General features: G+C 47.7%; 1 protein-coding gene across 2 annotated transcripts in view; it reads left to right on the top strand.

Annotated features, from left to right (window-relative positions):
• Nucleotides 1–16,006, top strand: part of ABTB2 (ankyrin repeat and BTB domain containing 2) — a 167,284-nt gene that overhangs the window by 17,981 nt on the left and 133,297 nt on the right. The window lies entirely within an intron of this gene.

The raw sequence follows: 16,006 nt of genomic DNA, 5'->3' as shown, positions 1-16,006 counted from the left end.
CGATAAATCAGTCAATCAGGATCTGGGAGTGGGGCAGTCCCTACCCAGGGTGCCAACTCCACACAGCCTCTTAGTCACTTGTACTCAAATGGGTGTCCCTCTCTGCAGCCTGAGGGGCATACAGCCTTGTGACTGAGGGAGCGGATGTGCGGCCAGACTGCCTGGGTATAGGTCCTGGATCCAGGGGCATCTAGGTGGCTCAGTGGTTGAGTGTCTGCCTTCAGCTCAGGTCATGATCCTGGGGTGCTGGGATCGAGTCTCACATCGGGCTCCCCACGGGAAGCCAGCTTCTCCCTTTGCCTGTGTCTCTGCCTCTGTGTCTCATGAATGAATAAATGAAATCTTTAAAAATAAAAAATAGATCCCAGATCCACTGCTTCCTTGACAAATTGTTTTGTGTCTCCGAGCCTCAGTTTGCCTGTAAAATGGAAATAATGCTCCCTACCCCTTATGGTGGTAAGGAAGTAAATGAACTCTACTTTATAAAATGCTTGTGGTGGTACCTGACACGTACATTCTGGTATGTTCACCGTTGTGATGGTGAGGAGGACAACAGTGACCATTGGAGGTGGGGGTGGGGGGTCCTTGGTGACCCTTTCCATGGTATGGTCACGGAGCCCACTCCTATGTGAGCACATCCTGAGTATTGCAGTAGAAAGATCAAAGGCTTTAGAGACAAATCTGGGTTTAATCCCAGCTAAGCTGTTTTTTTTTTTTTTTTTTTTTTTTTTAATGTGGGGTTGGGAAAGCCCCCAGAGCCTATTTGCTTTGCTTTGTTTTTTCACCTATAAAATGAGGATGACAGCTGCACCTGCCTTGAGGTGTTGTAAAGGTGAAACGCAAAAATGCCAGCAAAGCATGGCCTTATCTGGCAATGAATGAATTGGGGAGAAAAATAGGAGTTGAATGAGCCATAGCAATAAAATAAGCGAAAATAAAAAAATCAGTCGCCAAAGATCACATATGGCATGATACAATTTTTTGTAGAGTTAAAACCAAAGTTTTTAAGTTAAAAAGTACTGGAGGAGCACATCGCAGGCACAATAAATGCTGCATAAATACTCTCCCGGGAGTGGGTGGTAAACATGGATGGTGTTTATGTCGTGTGCAGGGAGGAAGGACCCTGTGGTTGCCATGTGGAGGGTTGACAGGGCTCTAGCTTTGTTTTCGAGGTGAGTTCACATTATTACAACAAAATAAAAGTGGTCCTGAACCAAGGGTTATGATACATCCAATCTGCACATCTGAAGTTAAGAAATCAGTGGGTTCGGGATCCCTGGGTGGCGCAGCAGTTTAGCGCCTGCCTTTGGCCCAGGGCGCGATCCTGGAGACCCAGGATCGAATCCCACATCGGGCTCCCGGTGCATGGAGCCTGCTTCTCCCTCTGCCTGTGTCTCTGCCTGTCTCTGTGTGACTATCATGAATAAATAAATAAAATCTTTAAAAAAAAAATCATCAGTGGGTTCTCAGGAGGTGGTAACTATCATTATCCCGTGAACCACCTGGACCACGCCGTAGGCCACCATTCCTGCCCTTTGAGATTTCCTGCCTTCTGTGCCAAATGCCCTGGGAGCCGCATTTTCCCACCTCCGGCCACAGTGGCTTCCACATGGGGAGCATGGAGGGATAGCTCAGTTGCCTTGCTCCTTAGGTTTGTTGCAGCAGGTCTTGGGCATCAACTCCTGTGTGTGTCTAACACCGTCGAACAAAGACAGGGCTGTTTTTGTCCTAGCTGTGCCAGATATAAAGGCTTTCATTAGAATCACTTTAGGAGCATTCATGTTAGCCAGGAGATTTTCTTTCCAAGGGAAGGCAGTGTTTGGGTTGGATCTGATGGTGTTTGTCTTGGTATGATCTTAGACCTCTCTGCTTTCATTGCCACCATCAAGCATCATGACCTTTGCCTATGGCTTTTCTTTACCCGTGGTTCCTTCCTTTAACAGAAAGGGGAAGCGTGGAGGGCACTGGAGACACCCTGGTCCTGTGCTGCTGGGTCCGTGGCATCTGGGTCTAAATGATCCTCGTGTCCTGTCACCCTCTGAATTTGACGAAGTGGAGGAGAAAAGAGTGTAGGCTTTGGGATTAGGGAGACCTGGGTTCGATTTCGGGATCTTCACTGTGTCACAGGAGGCACAGGCATTATTTGTTTTTCCTGATTTTAAATTGAGGTGCATGAAGTGCAGATTCCTAAGTTCCATTCAGCTGGATGAAATGTTACCTGGACATACAGCTGTGTCATCTGCCCAGGTGAAGCTCAATATCTAAAATACCTCCACCCCAGAAAGTGCCCTCATGGTCCTACCCCATCAGTACCCACTCCCCACCCCCACGTACCCATTATCGTGACTTTTGTCACCATCTGTTAGTTTTGCCTGTTCTGGAACTTCTAGGGGTGGGAACATTATCAAACCTTTCTGATCGCCCCCTCTTTTTTAATTTTTGAAAGCAAAATTGTAGGTAGTACTTGTGTCGTAATGTTAAGGAAATCAGATGAGACAACACATGTAAAGTCATTAGTAAAATATTTGTAAAATAGTCAACTCTTGATCAGGTAAAGCTGTTTATTGTTTACTATTGACATGGTGGACTTCAAAGTCTGCCCGTTTCTCCCCCGGAGACGCAGGCCTTTCCCCTCGGCGCTCCCTGCAACGCCTGTTTCCTGTGCCCTGTGACCCCCTGAACACCCCCTCTGAGAGTGTTCCCTCTGTGGCTTTCAGGGTTTCTTACTGAAACCCGTTCTTCTTCATAAGTCAGAGGAAACGGGCAGGAAAGCAGAATTCTGCTTTTGCCTGTTTTTTTTTTTTTTTCTTTTTTCAAAGAGGGTCTGTTTGTTCTGTTAGCAAGATCAATAGAGGCTGTGCTGGACTGACTCCCCTGGGTGGGAGTTCCTTGGATGCTGCTTTTGCTGAAAGGCCAGGAGTTGTAGTCATTGCAAGGTTTCAGGAGCAGTAAGAGGAGCCATCTCCTTCAGTTCCTCAAAAACAAAAAAGTAAAATGATCTGCGTTTGCCTAAAGCTCTAGAATCATAATTCAATTCCTTGGGTCAAGGAAGGCCACTAACGCCCCAAGTTTGAATGGGGGGGGGGCATCCCGTTTTCATGATGTAGGATTCCATTTGATCCTAACCCCAATGGTCTTTATCCTGTCCTTTCCCAAGGGTAGGTCTCCTGAAGGAAGTGGAACCATGTGGTTGGTGGGGGGACAGTGAGCGAACACAGGTCAGAGGGAGTCCATGAAGGCAAATTCCATGAATTTGTGATGCGATCCAGGGCTAGGTCTGCCCATGAGACGTTGTACACACATGAACAGAACGTCAGGTCTTCTGTCAAAATGCAGGGGAAAAGCTCTGGGCCCTGCCCTTGGGGAGAAGCCTCCAGTCGGGGAGCAAGAATTAAACAGGCATTTGTAACACTAGATGCTGTGCTTGGAAGACCATGGCCCCCGATCCAGATTGGGGGGGCAGGGTTATCATGGTCCTAGAGCTAGTGTCGTTTGGCTGGAGATGAGAGAGGTAAAGAGAAGTTAACCATCAGCTAAAACACACGGCCCCCATCAGGGTCCCCTTGGGACTCTCGCGAAGTTCATTTCGAAGGACAACTTTTGTCCACCCAAAATCCATGAAGATTTTGGTTTTACTGAACTGCTTGACGGCTTTTGCTGGTGGCAAGACCATTGATAATTGTTTCCTCCAGCAACCTTGTAGCCTCTCTATCCTGGGCAATGCATGGAATGCTGAATACACACAGGCCCTCTGATTCTGCAAAAGATTTTTTCTTCCCTGCGAGGTGGGTGAGACCGGCTGGGAGGGGAGATCCGTTTATAAACTGAAGACCTTATTAGCAGGAGTTTATGGGTAGGAGAGCGGCCCTGCCACAGAAGCAGGAGAGGGATATGTTTGTTATGGAAGAAGATACCCGCTTGGCATCCCTCACGTGGCCAGTCATTGCCTGTGGGGCCGGTGTGCCAGATTTCTGCAGTTACCATGGGACCCAGACTTAGACAGGAAATCATGGTAGGATGGGAAAGAGTCCAAAATATACACGGCTGGTATACAGGCTGCAGTTAGAAAAGAGAGTAAGAGAACAATCTATCTATTTTCCTGCACGAGTACTGCAAAATCAAATGGGGTTGTTTTTCCAAGACTCCTTGCATTTTATGGACCTGATTTTCAGGCTTTAAGTTTTTCCATATTAAGCAATACTTGGGTTATTTGAAGTGACCCTTTTGTATGTTTGTGGGGAGCACTTCTTAGGCTTGTTATGTGTTTTTTTTTTTTTTTTAAAGCTCCCAAACTAAAAAGAAAAAAAAAAAACCAAAACAAACAAAAACACCAGTGTCCCTTCAGTTTTGGGGGACATTTTCATCCAGAACCTGGGAACCTGGGAGGAGTATCTTTTCTGGTTTTCGCAGGAAAGACCACAGCTGTGTCTTTCCTGCGAGCAGCCCACGTGAAACCACACACTCCCTCATTTTAACGGGATGTGCCAGTGGAAAGTAGGAGGGGTCTGCTTAAGGCAGCGCTCCTCATGGCGGGGCTTCTTGGAAATCTCTGCCGCCAACTGCAGCAACTGAAATTTCTCATTCATAAAGAAGCACCTTTTCATCCTGCCCATGAAGTTGTTAAAAGAAAGAGAAACATCGGGAAGGGGATCTCACTTGTACTTTTGCAGATGTAGCTCTGGAAAAGTTCAGGACGGGCCAGAGCGTTCACAGCTTGGGAACCGTTCCAGGCCTCCAGAGGAACGTTTAACAGGTCGCTACTGATAGAGCTTTCCATGAACTGCCCTGATCTATTATTTCTTGGGGAGTGTGCTAAACTGTTGACAAAATGACAATTATATTATAGCATGGGGTTCATACCCCTGTGTCCCATTGACATCTCTCTCTCTCTGCTGGGTCAGGTACGATTATCAGTTGCAGTCATTTCACTGGGTTTCTTGCCTTTCGCCCATCCTGTGACATTCTAACCATGGCCAGTTTAGGAGTGAGGTGATGGGGACACAGTGCCTTATGGTTTTTACCAAGTCCTTTCACGTCTGCCTCATTTCATCTCCATTATAGCTAACATTTCTTGAGGCTTTACTATAGACCAGCTGCATTGCTAGACACTTCACGATTTACCGGGTTCAATCCTTGAAACAATCCTGTGTGGTAACACTCTTTCTATTTTACAGACGTGGAAACTGGCCTGGAGAGATTAAATCTGTGACCCAAGGTCACATAGCTAGTTGAGGGTAGACCAGGGATTTGAACCCAAATCTACGCAACTCAAAGCAAGCACATGTTGTTACTGCGATGTGGTGCTGCTGCCTCTCATTCTCCCTCCGTTCCAGGCAGATGGCTTCATTCGCTTATTAGAAGGAACCAAGGGTAAGTTTGACATCCCAGGGCCGATGAGGGACCAGTGCTTTGTCATTACCTAAGGCCTGTTAACCTGAGCAGTTATTATCTCGGTGAAGTCACTAGCATTTTTAAAAAATATTTTATTTATTTAATTTGTTTGAGAAAGGGAGTGGGAGGGAGGGAGAGAGAGAATCCGAAGCAGGGTCCCCCATGAGTGCAGAGCCCAGTGTGGGGCTCAATCCCACAACCCCCGAGATCACGACCCCAGCTGAAACCAAGAGTCAGTCAGACGCTTTAACCCACTGAGCCACCCAGGAACCCTGGCATTTCTAAGCCAGCAGCCACTTAGAAGGAGCCAACCCTGTACCCACTCTTCAGGGTGGCCAGATGGGAAGGATTCTGGGGATCCAGTTCATCATTCTTTTACTCTACGTTGTTGGAAGCTGAGAAGCCATAAAATTGCTATTTAACACAAGTACACCTCTGTCGAAAACTCCTGTGTCTGGAGTTTCAAGCTGCAGATTGCAGACACATTTCAAGCTGAATAAAGAAAAACGACATACACGGGCTTATTTAAAAATCCTGTCGTAAGGCTGGCTTCAGGGTTGCTTTGATTCAGGGGTTCGGTGGTATCTCTGAGACCCCATTTTCCCTTGCTGGCTCCCTGCTCTTCATTCTGCTCCTCAGCTGGCTCCATTTCCCAGCAGCTTTTCCCTCGTGATTATAAACTGCCTGCAGCAGCCTCAGCTTTAAAGCCTAATAGTGACGGGGCCAAGCTGGCTTCTAGGGCAGCTCCAACACGAACCCTGGAGTTGGGTCCCAGGGACCCTGACTTCGGCCGTAGGTCCACCACTGAACCGTAGTCCACTGGCCACATGCAGGTCTCAGGCTGGGAGTCCTGGTGGTCACAGAGCCAAGGGTGGGGCGGGGGGGGAGGTCTGTGGGTAGAAGAGAGGAGAGCTGAGCCCGTGGAGACGAGGCACTGGGGGACCTGGGAGGCCTAGGAGGAAAAGTAAGATGGAAAAACCAGTTTCATAGAGAAACCCATCTGCCACGTTAGGCTGGGCAAGGGTCACTTTTTTATTTGAAGAGAATTTATTAATGTGAACGGGAAGCTCACAAGTGTCTTTTAGTTGCAGCTCTTAGAACAATTATTATTATCTTCACTGACTTCAGTGTGTATTTGTCCTGATGTAAGCTTTCCTCTGCAGGGGCAGATTGTAGGTTTGAGGGAGACAGCTATTCGGTCCCGAACAGCCAGTGGCTGGGCTCATTTCTGTCCGACTGGTACCTTACCCTGTGCCAGGGGAATGGAAGTGCCACCTGTCTCCTCTTCCAGTCCGCCTCCAGCTCGGGGCCACCGTGAAGTGCTTCAGGGTTTAGTGACACCATTTGGTCTAAACTGCGTGTTGTCAAGCGTCACAGGCGAGTTCATCTCACAGCACCTTGTTTTTAATCAGCTGCAGGTGCACCGGAAGGTGTGGTGATACTCAAGGCCACGGGTTTTCAGTATCTTGGATGGCTTGGTGGCTAGTTTGCTTTCCATTTCTGAAACTAAAGCAGACAAGGAGGGGTGTTATTAAGTGTTCCTTTTAAAGTACACGTAGCTAACCAGATCCAGAGAGTGTGAATGCTTAGCCAGCCAGGGGTTCCTTGAATGCCTGCCCTGGGCTGGCATCTTGTAGGCCTCATGGAGGACATGAAAGGAGTGGTTTCTGTGCTGGAGGAATGGAGGATCTTGGGGCAGTCCTCACAGAGCACTTCCCATACATGGTCTCGTTTAATCCCCACAACACCCCAGGGAAGGCAGATACTGTGTCCTCGGTTTGCAGAAGCAGCAGTGGAGGCTCAGAGAGGTGAAGCACCTTGCCTCAAGTCACACAGCAAGTAAGCAGCAAAGCCAGGCTCACGGTGAGCTCTCCCCAGCTGCACAGCCCGGGTCCCTCACCCTAAGTGCCGTTGACGGAGCCCATCCCAGCAGGATTTCTCACCATCCAAAAAGAGTGCTCCCCTGATAACAGATTTCATCACTCGTGAAACTGCAGGCCTGGGAAGAAAGAAGATTGCCTGACTGGTGAAGCCAGTGCCTTTCCAGAAGGAGGAGGCTGGGTGGGCCTCCTGCCAGCCCGTCTGACCCACGTGATGCCTCCATCTGCCTGACTTCTGACTCTGAGCTGCCAGTCCAGCCTGTCTGCAACCTGGACAGCAGGACGGGTCCGGGCACAAACCAAATCTTGCTTCCAGAATCGGTGGGGCCGAGGTTGTCCAGCGCAGCCAAGGGCACCACAGTCTCGGTATTTTCACACATTGTGTAGATGACACGCCGGGGGGTGCAGGCAGCATGGGGGCTGGAGGGGTGACACACTGAGGAGCTGAGTCTGGGCGGCCAGACGGCAGACAGAGCACGTCCTAACCATGTATGCGCCCTGCCGGGGGCTTGTTTCAACCAGGTTCCTGCCAAGGTCATAGAAGCAGAAAACATAATCCAGAACCCTTTCTTCTGTGCAGGATCGTTTAGTTTTTAAAGCCCCCCTCCCCCCATCTAGTTTCTCTTGGTAGAAATGTGAGGGGGTGAGAGGAGAATAGAAGTGGGGGGATTTTTGCCCCAGATCCCTAACTGCATGGGTGTGGAGCCCCCCGAGTAGCATGAGGCTATGGAGTTGAGAATTTACCCCAAGGAATGAGGGTGTAATCCTGCACTGGGGGTGGCTTTTTCAACAAGGTCACTGATGCCCATGACTTTGGGGGTGGTTTTCCCACAGAAGCTAATTGAGATTGGAAGGGAATTGGGGTGAGTAGGGAGAACTGTGTGCCTGAGGCCGGGGAGGGAGAGCCAGGCATGTGACAAGGCCCTGGGGCAGCTGAGATGGGGGTGGGGTGGGGAGAAGAGGGTCTTTCCCAGCGGTTTCCTGCCTCATCCTACTAGAAACTTCATCTTCTCCAATGCCTTATGTAAAAGCTAGCGTTGTAAAGGCCTGCTTTGTCCCGAAGAATTATCTTTGCCCTGAAGTCTGCTTTATCCAAGATTAATTATAGCCACTCCAGTTTTCTTTTGATACATGTGTACATACTTTATCTCTCTATACACTTAATTTTAAGTGGTTTATCTCCTATGCCAACCTAGTTTCTGGTAAACAGCACGTAGTTGCATTTTGTTTGTTCTCTATTCTCACCACCTCTGTCTTAACTGGTGTGTTTAGATTGTTTACATTTAATATGAATGTCGATATATTTGGATCTAGGTTCTACTATTTTATTTGCAGTTTGTCCCTTCCTTTTGTTCTCCTTTTCCTGCCTTTAGATTGGTTGAACAATTTTTCATATTGCGTCTTACCTATTTTTTTTACCATCTCTTTGTGAAGTTGTTTTTTTAAAAAGTGGTTGCTCTGACATTTAAGAAAATACATACTTGTGTTTTCACATCAACTGAGAAGTCCCGTCTTCATACTTCAGGTGCAGTGGAGAATGCTCCCCACCGTACGAGTCCCTTTACTGTCCGTGTAAAATCTAGCTTTAGGGCAAATCATTCTAACCCATCAGTCAGGTAGTGTGGAGAGAGGAGGAATGAATGGAAAAGATTGAATTTGGTTTATCTCATTTATTCACTCATTCAGGAACCTTTATGTAGCATCTGACCAGGCAGCAGAACCCCTTCCCTTCTAGATTGGATGATCCAAAGACTAGTATTGGTAGTAAGAGTAGAAGTGAATAATAGCTAACTTGGGGCACTTACCACGTGTCACGCACTGTTTCAAGTTCTTTACGGGCATTATGTTGTTATTCTGACGATCCTGTGCTGTAGATACTATAATTATCTTCATCTTATAAATAAGGGAAACTAGAGTACAGAGAGTTTAACTTGCCCAAGGTCACCCAACCAGTAAACAGACTTTTGACCCATTGATTTTTTTTTTTTTTTTTTTTTTTTTTACCTCACTATCAGAGGGTCTTTCGATGGAGGGAGAACATGCTGGAAGGTATGCAGGCTCCTGGTCTGCTCTGGCCATCTTGCCCTGTCCACTGCGTTGCGATCACCCCTGCCTGAGCCTGCCGATGGTCCGCTAAGAGGCTCCTTTCCCTCCTATCCACATTGATGGGAGACCTTCTCTGTGCCAGGCGTTATGCACAGAATATGAAAGCTCTGAAAATGGACCTTGACTCTGAAGTGAGAACTCGGAGGGCCTCTAACTGTGGCCTAAGCAGTGTACTTCTCAGGTGTGGACTCCGAGGCAGGAGGGGTGAAGCAGCCTGCCATGTAGAGGCGGAATCTGGACTGGACCTGGGTCTCCTGACTCCTGCATTTGGTCCTGGTGCTTCCATGTGCTTTCTTGGCAGAAAGGTGTGGGAAGCTGAAGAGCAGCAGAGCTGGAAATTCTGATCTGTAACCGATGGGGACAGCCAGCAGTCCCCACAGGAGAGCCCTTCCTTGCACGCCAAGCCTCAGAAGGCTTTGGCAGCTGGGCTGTGCTATTTAATAACCTTCTGGAGGCTGATCCAGTGGTCTGGCAGTGTCACTCGCCATGGCCAGGCTGTATTTGCAGCCTTTGGTTTTGCATTTCCCGAAGAGGCAAGAATGAGCCCCAGAATGCTGTTTTGGAGGGGTATGTCCATCACACACCTGCTTTTCCATAGCGACACCTAGTATGGGAACGGCAAGTAGACCTCACCTCGTGGACCAGACCTAATCAAGGACACTAACTGCCTGGAGAACTGTGTTGAATCCAGGCCTGGTGGAAGGAATTCAGGGATTTACCAGGGATGCCTGTCCTGCGCCTGGGAATGGGCAGGAGGCCTGTGTGTCACCTTTTCCTGCGCAGAGGTCAAATATCATAGCACCATACGACCTACCCTCCTAGGATTTTTGTGAGGATTAAATGAATAGATGTCAATTGTTCATTGAAAGGTGATCATTCCGGTTAGTGTCGATGAGGGCTTTTAAGAAAGAGAATTCAGCTTCTTGGTTCACATATTTGAGGGCCTTCTGTATGCGTGGTACTGACTTAGCACCGGAGAAAGATTGTATAGCATATGTTAGGTCACTCTTCTCATGGAGATTGTTCTAGATGGAAGAAACAGACCATAACTGGTGAACAAATAGGGTAACTCCAAGTAGCAATGAATACTGAACGGCAGCAAAATCAGGCTGAGAAGCTAGAAAAAGACCGAGGGAGGGGGAATGAAGCCAGTGCAAGGAGATGTGACATCTGGACAGAGGCCTGAGTTTGAGAAGGAGCCAGAAATGCAAGATCTTAGGAAACATGCCAGGAAGATGGTAGAGAAAATCCAAAGGGCCTCGAGGAGGAACAGCCTGAAGGCATGGTAAGCTTTCTGAAGGCAGGGTCAGACCATAGCATACCTTACTTGCTAAATCCTTGTTACAAAATATTTTTAAACATTAAAGAGGGTAGAGAATTGTGTAATGCACACCCATATATCTCTCACCCAGATTCAGCACTTAGCACCATTTTGACACTATCTTTATGCCTTTGCTTGGCTGGAATAAATCAAATCCCGGACATTGTGACATTTTATCCCTAAGTGCTTCAGTATGCATCCTTTGAAGAAATAAGGGTTTGCTTACATGTCATATAGCTTCCTATATTTAATTGTCACGATGCCATCATCCTAATTCCTTAATATAACCCAGTACCTCGTCCACATTCAAATGTACCTTTTTGCATCAAAAATATCTGATGTAAACTGGTAAGTTTAAATTCGATTCCGAACAAGGTCCACACACTGCAAGTCATCGTTAACCCAAATGTGTTTTCGTGATGGGTAAAATTCTAAAAGAGACATTTGACATCAGACCTGCGTGTTGGGATGGTTTTTGTATGCCTTGATTTGTAGTCTAAATCTGTAGGAGGCCAGGAGGACCATGAACTATGATAGATACTGTTGGATTGTCTCCCAAACTGACACCAGAACCCCCTGCCCCATCCTTTGTTCTTGCGAACGGAACTGTGGCCCTGTTCAGGAATCAGAAGCAAGTTGCATTATGTGCCTGGGCTCTCCCTCCTGGCCCGGAAGGTAGTCCTGACTGTCCTGATGGTTGTGGTTCTCACCCTCCGAACAGCAATTAATTTAGGAATGGACCTGTGACCTAATTCAGACCACTGAGGGAAGTCTGGTAGGTGGGACTTCTGGAAGGGTTTTCTTCTCAAAGGAATGACCCAAGTTTGGGGTCCTCCTCTTTTCAGACTTCTGGATGTCATATGGACATGTTTGGAGCTGTGTCAGGAGCCATCCAGTGGCTGTGCAGGGAAATAGGATAGAGTCCACCATCCTGATGCAGACTGAAGGGAAAAAAGAAATGCCTTGGATCCTTGATGATAATGTGGAACCACAGAACCAAGAACCCCGACACTCCCCTAGCTGAGCTAACGTAAGAGCTAATAATGCCCCTTACCGTGCAAGCCACTTTCTGTTGTCTTATACCCAGAAGCATCCCAATGATACATCCAGTTCACAGGCATCTTTCTGGAAAAAGAAACGTCACCCCTGATAGGTTTTCATTTTCTTTGGATCATAAAAGGGGAACTAACCTTCAAACTCTCCTTATCCTCCCACTTGAACCTCTGTGTGTGTGTTTGTGTGTTTTCAAACTGGTTGGTTAATGTTTCTCCTTTTCCTTTGAGCTTTTGGCACACCGCTATCTGTGGTTTGACCAGAAACGTTTATGAAGGTCTGACCTCTGTGGAGTGGGATATCTGCCCATGTCCCTTCCCTCCTTGCAAAGACTTAACCCAAGGTGAAACATCTTTGAATGGCGCAAAGCCATTCATGGAAGATCTCAGTGCACCTGGCTGAAAAAAAGATAAAAACTGTGTTGGGGGAGATTGTAAGCTTGCTAACCGAAGTGAGCCATCCTTCTCAGGAGAGGGAAGACAGCAAGGAGGCCTTGCCTGAGGGAAATAAACTTAGTCCAGTAGGTACGTTCTGTGAGAATTTGGCAACCCTCTGATGTGGACACACAGTGCCTATGGACGAAGTACTTAGTGACAGTTGCATAAGTGATTGGAAAAGGCACTCCACACCTGTCCACCCACAGAGGCCCCTTGGGCTTCCAGTTTCTACTCTGCTTTGGAGAAGAGATTCCACTGTGGTGAGACATGTCCATTCAGGGGACCTATTGTCATGCATCTCTCCACTTGTGGGGAGTTGAAATGGCCATGGTCTTTAGACCTGGAGATCATCCAGGGACAATTTCTCATCATCAACTGGACTCCTTCTACCATTGAGTACGTTTCTAGGGCCCTGTCTTCACCCATGGCTTGCCCAGCTGATGCAAAATATTTCAGTGTTTGCCCAAGTTTAATATCCTTAAGAAAGTCTGCTCCTTCCTCCTGTAATGACATTAGTGCCTTCAAAGCTAGACTAGTTCCTGTTTGGCTCATCCATGCATGTGCGTGGGACAGATAGACATGAAATCACATTCAACTCTGTGGCTAGAGATCCTGGGGAATTAGCTGTGTGTTAAGAATAAAACTAAAGGGACGATTGGGTGGCTCAGTCGGTTAAGTGTCTGCCATCAGCTTGGGTCATGATCTCAGGGTCCTGGGATCAAAGCCCACATTGGGTTCCCTGCTCAGCGGGGAGTCTGCTTCTCCCTCTGTCCCTTGCCCCTGCTTGTGCTCTCTCTCCCTCTCTTTCTCTCACAAGTAAGTAAATAAATAAATCTTTCAAAAAAGAATAAAAATAAACATGTATTAAGGGATTAATATGTTCTAGGTACTAGGCTCTGCATACTTCATACCTATTAACTCATAAGAAGGGATGGTGTCTCATTTTCCAGATGACAAAACCGGGGCTCGGGGAGGTGAAATAACTTACCATGAGGTGACCAGTGATGGTAAGGGGATTCATACCCAGGTCTGGCTAATTCTGAACTACTTCCCAAAGTCAGCAGCACGCAACTGCTCGGTGTGTGGTGGCCATTCCCTTCTTGCCCACAGCCATCCTTGGCTTGGAGCTGTCCTAAACCTAGGTTCCCCTGCCCTACCTCTTAGACACTGGCCAGCCCAGGCATCACTTGGTCCTGATGGGACCTGTACTTATGTCTATGACAAGGTTGGAAGAAAGCTCAAATGAGCCTTGCTGATGACTCTCTGACCTGCTCCACCTGACTGTGGTTTGACCTCCTAATGTCAGTGGGATTGTGGGAAAGAAGAATTGAACCAAGGCTTCCCATCCACCAGATCTGGGCAACAGAGCTTTGTGGCCCTGCCTTGCCCCTCTCACCTCCTGGAGCTTGGGGTGGTCTTTGCTCCACTGCTGTTCCTGTTACTCTGTGGGGATGACAAAACATAGTCCCCAGCTGTAGGAGACTTTGCTGTCACTCTTGCTAACACACTGCTGGTTTCTGACTCCAGAATTTTAGTCTGGGAAAGAGGTGCCTTTGGCAGTATAGCTAACTCAGACTAATAACTGGGCCAGTCCTTTGAAGGGCATGCCAGCTTCCTTCCTTAACCCTAAAATGATATCTCTTGGTATTTCTTCATCAAAACATCTTGCTTCTTTAAACACTGGGTTTTATGGATTACTTGGGCTGGTGGTTAAGCTGCTCAAGGAAAACCTGAGAGCAATATATCGGATCCTTATCACACGGTGGATCACCTCCCAACTCAGAACATGGAGTCCTGACTCCCCATCTGGCACTAAATGGAAAATAATCCCCTGGGCTCTTGGACTCTGTACTTACTTGGTGATTCACAATCGAGTAAAACCACCTTCTTTCAGATTGCCCAGAAATCTAAGTTGGAATTTTGATGACTGCTCCATTGTGTAGTTAGAAGCTGAGCCTCGAGTCATGTCCTGGCTCTGCCACCAAATGGCCGAGTGACCTTTGGCCAGTCACCTGAGCCCTCAGAGCCCATGCTTCCTTCTCGGGGAGTTGTTGGGGCATGACTTCTCTAAGTGGTGTCTGAGTTGCCTTTCAGGTCAGCCATCCGCAATCTTGCTGACCAACAGTTCCCCTTACTGTTGCTCTTGTGCTCATGCTTTCTGGCAACGCCTACTCATTGGGTGCTCTGTGGGCCAGGTGCTGTCTTGGTGAAGTAAGAATTTGACACTGGAAGAGGGGGACATGCCCCAGCCCCTTTGCCTGCAGGAAGATTATAGTGTCCAGGGTAGACAGGCCTATCAACAACATGCCAATGACAGTGATAATGATCTGAACCCAGGGCAGTGGAATCAGAGGGCAAGCATTGCCTGAGCTAGGCCTTGTCCAGCGATTCTAGAGTAGAAACAAATCTCACAGGTGACATGCTTACCGTACCCAAGACAGGTCGTGTTTTTGTGGAACATCTGACCGTGCACTCTGAAATGCCAATGGGTCTTCCATGCATTTCTGGTTGGAGTCCCTCTACCTCTGTTGACCTGGTCATTGTCTGCTTGTGGCAGAGAAAGAAACAACCCTTGGGGTCTCTCCTGCCCCAGGTCCCTCATGCATAGGCATTCTGGAACTGCTACTGATGGGCCCTGAGAGTTGTGCCGAGGTCTGTAAGCTCTTTCCCATGTGCCTTTCTGGGCTCCTCCCCACCCGGTGAGGTCCTTGGCAAGTAGGGCCGGGAGCTGTGTCCTAGACTGCTCACATCTTCAGTCTCATTACTAGCTTAGGAATGCAGAGATCCTTAGTACACCCTTGATGTAGTCTGTTAGGATAGGCTCAGCTGAGCTTTATTGTTGAAAGCTCTTTATTTTATTATTTTTTAAAGATTTTATTTATCCATTTGAGAGAGAATGCACACAAATGTGAGAACACGGGTAAGAGGGGCAGGGAAGCAGAGGGGGAGGGGAAGCAGACTTCTGGCTGAGCAAGGAGCCCAATGTGGGGCTCGATCCCGGAACCCGGGATCATGACTGAGCCACCCAGGTGCCCCTCTCGGAAGCTCTTTATATACAGTCATATTGTTGTAGTTTTATCACATTTAAGTATGTGGTATATTTAAATGTGTATGTATACATGTGTGTACACTGAAGCTCACAGATTAGCAGCAGCACCAGTGGGAACAGTCACTTGGCCTTAGCATTTTCACCACTCAGCCTGGGTGCCTTTGTACTTGATGATGAGATGTTTGTGGCAAACACATGTTTACACTTGGTCACTGACTTAAGCCTGTTGGTTTTAGGAAAGCAAACGAGCAGAATGTAGGAGATGATCCAAAGAGTATCTTTGCCTCCCAAAGGATCAGGAGGTCTAGACCATTGGCTGGGCTGGAGCTGAGTTTAAAATGAAATCATTTCTAGAAAGTGAGTACCTCCCTCCTGAGGAGTAGGAGAGGTAAGAACCTCTCCAGCGGGTCCCAATTACTGATGATCGAGAAAGGATTAAAAGGGAATCGTTTTCTGATACCCACGTGACAAGGGCTACTGGGTGGCCAGGGCTGGGACTGACCACAGAACGCAGGCTCATGTTGGATGCCCTCAGCAGAGAGCTCTCTACACCACACGCCCCACAGAGCACCCCTCGAAGGCTGGAACCATAGTTTTCCATCCTGCTAGGTGGGTAAAGCACAGTGATGTTCTAACAAACCTGCCCTCTTGGTCACGAAGTCGGTTCTGGGCATTTCAGGTGTTAGGACCCTGCAAAACATTTTTTTTCTTACCTTACAACTTTAACTGTAAACATTGAATTTGCAGTTTGACACTGGTTGGTTAAAAG

This window comes from Canis lupus, chromosome 21 (genome assembly GCF_048164855.1).
Source record: "Canis lupus baileyi chromosome 21, mCanLup2.hap1, whole genome shotgun sequence".
Lineage (NCBI taxonomy): Eukaryota > Metazoa > Chordata > Mammalia > Carnivora > Canidae > Canis > Canis lupus.
The sequence above is the reverse complement of the archived record's forward strand: the minus strand, read 5'-3'. Positions and strand labels throughout refer to the sequence as shown.